The 9,647-nt window shown below is 48.1% G+C and overlaps 1 protein-coding gene across 1 annotated transcript in view; it reads right to left on the reverse strand.

The window, feature by feature from the left end:
- The window catches only part of Galnt14 (polypeptide N-acetylgalactosaminyltransferase 14), a 244,636-nt gene extending 236,411 nt beyond the window's left edge, over positions 1–8,225 (reverse strand). The window contains exon 1 of the mRNA XM_010645360.2: positions 8,133–8,225. The gene's annotated coding sequence lies outside the window, so the exon portion shown is untranslated. The remainder of the gene's footprint in view (positions 1–8,132) is intronic.
- Between the last annotated feature and the right edge of the window lie 1,422 nt (positions 8,226–9,647).

Below are 9,647 nucleotides of genomic sequence, written 5' to 3' on the forward strand. Positions count from 1 at the left end.
CAAGCGGGGGGGGGGGGATTGACTTACAGACTAACTCGTAGACAACAGAGCCACATGGGTCAGAAAGTCCCCAGAAGGGCATGTGGCAAAGTCACTGCTTCACCGGTAAAACTGGCTCTAACACTGAGATGCAGCCGCATTCAGCGGGCAGGAGCACAGACCCAACAAAACCATTTCCCAGGGGGAGAAGCAGCAGGCACAAAATGTCACCTTATTGTCTTCCCCATCCGCTGCCACGTAAATATCATCTCCTGGGTCAGACAGTCCCCGGTCCTTCCTGGGTGGCAGATCATCTCCAGAAAAGCAGACAGTAGCGCACAGAACCAAATCTGCAATCACTGGGAGTTATGAGGAGAAAACTGCCAGGTCTTAGAGGCGCTAGGACTGAGCAGATGAGAGCTGAGGTTTAATTCCATTGTGCAAGGGAAGATTGGCAAGTGCTTCCCAACTGGAACAGATTACTGCAGTGGAAGTAAAATATTTCATAGGATATTTTCAGAGGGAGATGCATGCAGAGGAAAGTTCCAAATATATAAATATATATTTAAATTATCTTTGCAGTAACAAGCTAGGTAGGAACATGTGGGTAATTGATGCATATGTATGTGAACATAATTAAGAACTATAAGACCTGGAAGATTTTCAAGCTCTATGGCAATTATAAACCATGAAAAAATACCCTTTCTTGGGGTATAGGGCAATTATTCAAGCATCTCTCCTCATTATGGGAGCTGGAACTTATACAGTGTCATACAGAAATGGGCCAAACAAGGGATGAGCTGTCATAAGCTAACAGTGATTGCCAGCTCTGTTCTTTTCCGAGCCTTCCCCCACCTTATCCTTCTTGATCTCTGTGCGCATCAGTTTCTTATTGTTGCTGTACCAAATTACTACCCATCCAGAGGCTGAAGATAATGCAATTGCTTCCTCTTCTTCGGGAAGTTGGAAGTCCACAGTCTGACAGGGCTAAGTCAAAGCGCCACGAGGAGAGGTTCTTTCCGAAGGCCCAGTAAAGATCTCTTTCTTATTGCCTTCTCACAGGGACACCCGTGTGACACATCAGATCTGTCCAGATAACCCCAGAGACCCTCCTGGCCTCGAGATCCTCCACTTCATCCCCTCTGCAGGACACCTTTTGCCACACAAGGTAACGTAGCCACAGATTCCAAGGGTTAGAAGGTGAGCCTCTTTCTTTGGGGAACATCATTCGGCCTACCACACTGCAGAAAACCCGCAAAGTAGTTACAGAAATCCCACTTTTAAGTGAAGAAGCTGAGATTCAAGGGTTTCTTAACTTGCTTTTGATGTGTCCTGTTTTATTCACGTATCTGACCAGCATTTACTGAGTGTTCTCTTTGTGGCAGACACTATAATTAGTCTCAAACAAAGTGCAGGAAAGTCGACTTGGAGCAGCTAAGTGGGGAAAGTAAACAGTTATTGAAAAATTTGCATAGATATGAACATGCGTGCATCAGATAGGAAAGGAACAAAGTTTTGGGAAAGAAAATTCACAGAAAGGGGAGGAGGGAGTTGAGAAGCCTTACTTGAGGAAGTGGAGCTTGTGCCAAGAACTGAAGACAAAGGGGAGCAGTCAGTCAAAGGGGCAGGAACAGTGTTTGATAATGAAGGGACAGCAAGTGCAAGTGCCCTCCCGAGGGTGGGACTGTGCAGCCACCAGAACACCAGTGTAGCCAGGACAGAGTGAGTTAATGTCATCTCCTTCCTGACCCTGGCTTATGAGTCCTCCTCGATTTGCAAAGCCCCTTAACACGAACCTCTCATCACAGCACTGACTGACATCAACTCCAGGAACACCGCGTCAGGATCTCCTGGACTGGATTGTGAGTCACGAGGACGGCGACAGTGTGGGTTCATCTCTGAGGAACCAGTCACGCACAGTTCTTGGCACAGAGCAGATGCCCAGTTAAGTACTCACTGAATAAATGTGTAAGTGAATACTATGTAGATGCCTCCTTCCGTAAAACTGCCTGGGGCTCCAGTGTGACCAACCACAGTCACTGACACTGCAACTCTACCACGCAGAGGACCTATGACTGCTTTATTTCTGTACAGCTGATCTATCTCCCTTTCATTGTCAATCCTGTCCTCCGTCTACACATAGACATTGAGAGAAGAAGACGAGTTCATTCCCCTCGAATTTTAGCACGATATGGAACTATCAGTAGCCTCTTCATGTAACACAATATACTCCTTTGGGCTTTCAGATTTTTTATCCCCTTCCACTGAGGTAGCAGCAACTAGGTAAATGAAGCGGTCTCCTCAGTAGGTAATCCAACAGCTCTCCTACACCTGAACCCAATAAAAATGAAAACTTCTATGTTGGAATTGAAGCTGGCTGGAGACAGGCACAGAACCAGCAAGGTACTTAGGGTGGTACGGAAAGTGCAGAATGAGTCACTGTGTTTAGTTTCTTATGTTATCAACATTATTCATTATCACTAAGTGTGACAGACCACATCCCAGAAGAATCAGCCCCCTGGGGTTGGATCAAGTGGCTAGTCACACATTTTTGCTTGGGCTCATTTTCCTTATCTGTAAAATATGAGTAAATCTTGTCTGTCTAATTGGGCAATGTTCTCACAGGGTTCAACTTACAAAATCAATGTGAAAACCACGTTTGGGAGCGAGGATGAAAGATCCAGAAAAGAAAGTGTAACCACCTCCCCAACCCATACCTGTAACTGGTTTGTCCTCCCAACATGAGATATTTCTCCACAGATCAAGACCCTACAGTTATGTCCCAATAATACTTATCTTGCAGCACCTTTGGGGGACTGGTTCCCCACAGATACACAAATCCATGGATGCTGAAGTCCCTTATATAATGGCGTAGCATTTGTCTGTAACCTACCCACTCCCACCATATACTTCAAGTCATTTCTAGACTGCTTACAATACCTAATACAATATAAATAGTTCTTATATGGTTTAAGGTATGACAAGGAAAAAACTATACATGTTCCGTATAAACACAAATTTTAAAACATTTTCACACCTCGCTTTGTTGAATCTGCAGATGAGAAACCATGGATGAGGAGGGCGAGCTGTCCTCCCCCAGACTTCTAGAACTTCTATGGCCTCCTGACTCCGCTGCCATCTCCAGCTCTGTCCCTCAGTCTTCCTGGTTTTGTTACCGTGAGCAGTCTAATCCCTCCCTGCCTCAACTTCTCTACTTGCCTCATCACGCTTCATCTGGTCTCAAATGAGCTCACTATGAGAAAGGTCAGAGGATAGTGGTTCGGTCCATGTCAGTTATTTCCGGGCTGGGAGGCTGCTTCTGCCTCTCCAGGAATTCTGCCCCCGGCAAGTCCCTCTCAGGGAAGGCAGCTCAGAATTCTTTGGGCCACACCTGTCTCCTTTGCTGGGTACTTACTGCACTGATTCTAAGCAGGACTACACCGTTTAGGGCTTAATTATCCTCCATTGGTTCTATAAGACTTGTTTCCCCAACTAGCTGTGAAACCCTGAGGACTGTGTCCTAGACCCTTACTACAGAGAAGCACAGGAGAGCAGAACCCCCACTCCGTGGCCGAAGGTATTGCAGATTCTCCCCATCCTGGTACCTGCAGGCCCAGTCACTTGGGCTCCTGCAGCAGTTGGAGGGAGCCCTCTGGTGAAGGGAGAAGGTGGTAAAGAAAGCTGATCGCCCATAAGTAAATAACTGTCGTAATTATGGAAGATTATTCTCAACAGACCAGCAGACGGAAACCAATTTGCATAACAGACGTGGTTATTCATGGATATGTTTGTGATTTGTCTCCCAAAGCAGATGAAGACCCTAAAATTAATATGCGTATGCAAGCATCGGTACATCAAATGCTCACACCTTCACTCTCTGTACACATGTTGCCCCAGGTCAGATTCCACATCTCTAGATGTGTTTGTGGGGCTGGGGAGCCCTGGAGAAAGTGAAAGCCTGCGAGTGTAGAACTGAGGGAAGTTTGCAGAAGTGTGCAGACTACCCGATGTTCCCATCACCTCGAGAAGCCAAGGTTGCCAGCTGCTCATTTTAGGCAATCTGGTACATCCTGGAACCCTGACTGTGAGGATGGACCCCTGACTCATTTTTTCCTGGCTGGCTGGAGGGGGTAGGTGTGGCCTGGCCCTCCTCTTTGCTTCCCTTACCTCTCCGTGCACCTGGAAGGACTGGAATAGTTTACTTCAGTGTCTTCCCTGGCTACCTGGAGTGTTTCCTGCTCCAACATGTGTACAACCAGGCACTGTGGTGGCCCTCCTTACTCCAGCCACTTTGGATAATACTGTTGTGCTTTTGAGACCAGAGAGGGCACCCTACAGCGGCTAGGTGTATACACAGGAAGGGGGCATCCAGGTCCTTGATTTGCATACCCAACATTCACAGCAAGCCTTCCAGAAGACTCCCTGGTTTCAGCCCTCACCCTCGCTGAAACAGGCCTTCAAGCTGCTACATAAATAGCACTTCTCAGACAGTTCTAAGGTTTTAGTCTAGAAGCGCTCTCTCCTATATGCTATCTCACCGTAGCACAGTGCAGGCCCTGTTATAATACTCACTCTGGTGTTCCTAAGAACCTGCTTGTGAGAGTAGTGTGGTCTCTGAAAGTCTTTAATTTTCGGATTTTTCTCTTCAGTGGTACAGATAGAGTGGTCAGTTTCCAAAGGAAGATGAATAAATGCACAGAGCTGCTAACACCAAGAAGCCACAGAGATCAGCAGCCAACAAAGACCAGAAACAGACACAGTACTCGGCAGAGTTGACCTACAGCCGTCTAGCACAAGCTGGCACTGGATGGTGATGGCCGACAGTGGCAGTGACCAGCAGTTGGCCGTGTCAAATGTGGGCATCTAGCATTACCCAGGGACATCAGGATGCTGGCAGAGCTGCACTTTGATTCATGATCTCTATTTGAACCCAGCAGAAAAGTCCTAGGTGGAGGAGCAACAATTGGAGAATATCTTGGAGAGGAATCCAGGAAAGGAGGATTGGTCAAGAAAGGTTACCTGAGAAATTTGGAAACACTGGTCTTTGCAAACAGCAGAATCGCTGAAGGAGCTTTTTGTGAGTTAAGGTGCCTCCGTGTACACCTCAGAAATAAGCACTCTAAAAGGGAACCCACGATCATCCATAATCTAAGTGAGGGACACAAGGTGTGTTCACAAGAAGAAGGCAATCCAGGAAGCTATGGGTCTAAAGTCTTCCCAGGTGCTTCTGATTTAGGATCCTGGCAGTGAGACCATTCTTTTAAACCAGGTGATTCATTATTAAGTCATGCGCCTCCTTTTTTTTTCTTTTGAAGATAACTAGTCTTTGGAAGACCACTTCCTTTAGGAATAGGTTTTTGCAGCAAAAGCTCTTAACAAATAGTACAGACACCAAGCTAGAGAGAGAGAGAAAAAAATAACCCCTAAAGGAAACTTCCTAAATGTGGGAATTGAAGGGGGGGAAATCACACTGGAAGATAGAGATCTAGGGTTTAAAGATAAGATTTTATTTCTTCTAAAGATTAGCTCTTAAGTGCCTTATTGACAACATTTAATGTTTGTCTACCTCTTTCAACAGTCTTCATAAGGGGATGTGAAAAGATTTCAGCTTCAACATCCCAAACGCCTAAGCTCAAAGCATTGGCTCTGCCTAAGTCCCTTACATGCCATCCATTGTTTTTAGTTTAAAGGGTTCTTATGTAACCCCCATGGGCTCCTAGCAAGATTCATCCAGCAGCTCTTAGTTAAATGAATCAACACTCAAGTGGCACTTTAAGGGGATGGCAGGTTACGGGAAGCTGTTTGATCAGGCTTAATGGGAAGCCGCACTCCTGATAGGGATTAACGGTCTAAAAAGAAATCCTCCCAGGAGTAAATTGTGCCATGGGAGAGGGCTGGGAGAGGGCCACTGAGAAGCAGCCACAACATAAAGCGACCTGTAAACCCAGGTGGTGTGGTGTGGCCTGCCACAAGATTGCAGTGGTGGAAACGAAGAAAGTGGCGTGACAGCCACCACCAGCAGATGGGTGAGAGCAATGCAGGCTTTAGCAGGGAAGTCCTGGAGAGCAGGTCTCTCCGCTGCTTGCAGAGGGCTGGCCAGAGGGGCAAGGGCACTGGCAACACAAATACTTAATAACAAGAGAGGCTGTAGTATGGCAGCTCGGGCTTGTGTTCCGTCTAAGGACTTGTTCACTTTTCCAGGTGCCCACAGGTGGCTTTTCTTAGTGGGCAGATGTGAAACCTGGCTACTGTAAAGGGGCATCCTCCATCGACCATGGAAAGGATCAAAACTGTTTTAATAACAATGCGGATGCTGTTTTCCTTTATGGCAGTGTTGACCCTTAGGCTGAAGGTGCAAAAGCAATCGTGGGGCCCATCAAGGCAGTGGCACCAGACCCAGCAGCGCGCCATTGTGTCCCTTACTGCCACATGCTTGCAGCAATAAAGGAGGAAAAAATCAATTTCGCTTACGAATGTCTTCAGTGAGGCAGTAAAAATGATTAATTTTATTAAACCTCAGCCCTTGCATACATGTCCTTTCAACATTTTCTGTGAGGAACTCGTACTTTTCAGAGCAAGCGGCTGAGTAGCTGAGTGCCGCTGGTGAGCTGCCTTTCCGTGGACCGCTGTCCTTAGCTGCCCTTGCTACCCTAGCACGGACTTCCGGTAGGTGCCACAGTGACTCCGCCGCCACTCAGTGAGCCACGGCAGGTCCTGTCTAATAAAGTCTGGGTCAGCTCTGGGCTTGTCCACGGCCACTCTGTCCCAGCTCCAGGGGTGGTGGTAGATGCCTGTTACGTCTACTTTTGTATGCTTTAGCTCTCTCATTACGTTTTACCCTCATTACTCCCATGTCCTGTTATAGTTGAAAAGCCCTTATATCAAGCTTTCCTACACAACTTCCTGTATGGTGTCTCTCTCCTGGTTGGACCCAGATTAATGTCCACCAATAAGATGCTTTCCTCTGCAAGGAGCCTCCAGTCCACTCCTGTCCTGGGTTCAACAGCACCCTCAAATGCTCGTTAGATTCTCTATCATTCAGCTTTTCGTTACTGGGACAAATTACTGACACCCACAATTTAAAGGACTGGGGTGTTTTCTGTTTCTACTTTTGGCTCATGGTTTCAAAGAATTCAGTCTGTTTTTGACTGGTTTCAAGGCACAAACATCATGGCATAGGGCATGGCGGAGGAAAAGCTGCTCACCTCATGGCATCCAGGAAGCAGAATCAGAGAGGATGAGCCATAGAGGAGGGGCCAGAAACCAGACCTAGTCCCGAGGTCACACACTCACGACCCACCAGACACAACCGGAAATGTGCCTGACTAATCTCCTAGGCATCTCTCAAGCCTTTCAGAGGCCCTACTCAGAAGGCCTGCTCTTGAATTGGGTGAGTCTGGGTGGAAATGCCTGGTCTTGTTCGCTGAATACTCCAGTTTTGGTCGTGTGTGTGCGTGCACGATGAATCTGTGGTGCTTGTTTCTTTTCACAAGATGGATGGGATAAAACTGCTTTCCTACTGAGATGGGGCACGAGGGCGGGGGGAGAAACGAACAGCAGCTTTGAAATTGACAGTGAAGTTTCTTCTTCCTTCTCTTTTCTTCCTTCCATTCCTTAACCCTCTCCTGAGAGTGAGTGGCCGGGGGGTGCGGGGTGCAGCTGGGATTGGTGAGGCTGCCTCTCTCCTTACCTGGCCCAGAAATGCCCCTTCCCTGTCCAACTCTCAACCTCAGCTTTGAGAGAGGAGGAACGCGCCACCGTGAGGGTGGGGATGAGCAGCACACTTGACTGGAAATACACCTACCGGGGCCCTCTGGATTCTAAAAAATCCTGAGGAGAGGAACTGGGAGGAAGTCTCTTCGTAGGTCCTGAACATCCACCAGGCTTCTTCCCATTTCTACACCTGCCAACGCGTCCCCTCCTCTGCCACGCTGCCAGAGCAAGATCTCCCAACCATTATACCCTATTTCAACCATCTGCCATTATAATCACTGTCACTGTCCTGTGCATCCACCGCCTGTGGCTCTGTCACTTTCCCTGCTCTTCCTTCCAGGAACATCTGCTTGAGCTTTCCAATCAAGTACCACATCCTCCAGGAAAGTCTTTTAAGGCTTCCCAGGCTGGTCTAAAGACACTGGGTATATTTCTCATACCTTATGCTGGGCTGGTTCTCTTGTATGTTCCCTCGACCAGACTATCTCCAAAAGGACTGGAATTGGATTGTCCTTTCTGCATACCAGGTTCTGATGTGCCTTGAAAAAGAAAACAAGAAACGTCTATGAATGCTATTAAACATGAGACTACCTATCTGACCTGAACTCAGTGCTATTAAGTAAATATCTGCTGTTACTACAACCTTGTTAGGTGCCATTTTCGTTCCTAAAGAAGAAACCAAGGCACAAAGAATCGAGGTGACTTGGTTAAGTCACACAGCCAGTGAAAGAGGCAGAGCTGCCTCTCATGGGTGACATTTGGAGGCCACAGAAAGGTGGGACGGAGATGGGTTAAGAGTATGGATCAGGCTGGGAAGCTGTGAGACTCTCCTGGCTGCTGACCTCCCTTCGCTCTGTGCCCTTAGCCCCAGGGGAGGGAGCCACAGCATCCCTGGGAGGCTGCCTGTGGCTTTCAGTCAGAGACAGGCTTGATTTGCTGTCTGGGACCTGGCTCACTCTGATCGGGGCTGGTGGGGACAGACTCAGAGGCCTCCTCAGAGGAGCAGCAGACATCCTCCACCCCCCAAAGACACAGCACCCACATCTCAGGAGTCAGCTAGGTTGCTTGAAGCCTAGTTCTTCTGCTCCAGCTCTAGCTCCCCAGTTCTAGCCCAAATGTCCTGGGGGAAATCTCCAGCTGCAATGGTAGCCTTCAAGTTCCCCTCCAGTGAGCTGTCCTAGTCACCCAAGGGTGAGCTCACAGACCTGGGGAAGTGGCTCAGATGGTTAGGGCAGAGAGAGAGAGAGAGAGTGAGGGCACCCTCCTCAGGAGCAGTGGAAGGACCACCTTCCACCATGCATTGCACGATGCTCCTGTGTCAGCCCCTCCTGCTGCCGGTGTGGTTATGAGCACTGAGTTGAGGTGTGAGCAAGGCTCTGGGGTCCAAGCATGCATAAGCCCCATCAGACTGACATGGGACAGGTGTGGCTGGCCACAGCTAATCCTACTGATCAGTGTGCTGGAGCCACTGGCAGTTGTCTGCATTCTAGGGGCTTGAATGGGGCCATAATGGCATTACCAATGGGTGGCTGATTGAATACCAAGTGTCCTTCTGTATGGTCAGCACATCGTGAATACTGGGTGCTTCGTGTGCCTCACATACATTTACTATAAATCACAAATATTCAGTGCCTAGTCAGCTCCTTCATTCCTCCTATCTACGTTCAAACACGTGAGCTCCACTTTCTTTATCTTGTCTCACAAGCTATTCACTTCTACCCTCAGTTTTAACTAGCCCTTTTCTTTGTTTGTTTCTCTTAGTTACTAGAGAGAATCCAACATTCCCAAGTAGTCCAGTGAAGGCACATGAGGTCAGGTCTGTCTGAAAGGACAGTGAACACCTACCCCAAACCCCACTCGGGGAATACCCCGAGAGCCAGGCTACGGTGACTTCCCTAAGGCCACAGGCACACACAAGCAGTGGTGGCAGAGGGGACACGGGACAAGACCCCTGG

This window comes from Fukomys damarensis, unplaced genomic scaffold (assembly GCF_012274545.1).
Source record: "Fukomys damarensis isolate Sample0158 unplaced genomic scaffold, DMR_v1.0_HiC HiC_scaffold_2, whole genome shotgun sequence".
NCBI classification, from domain to species: Eukaryota; Metazoa; Chordata; class Mammalia; order Rodentia; family Bathyergidae; genus Fukomys; species Fukomys damarensis.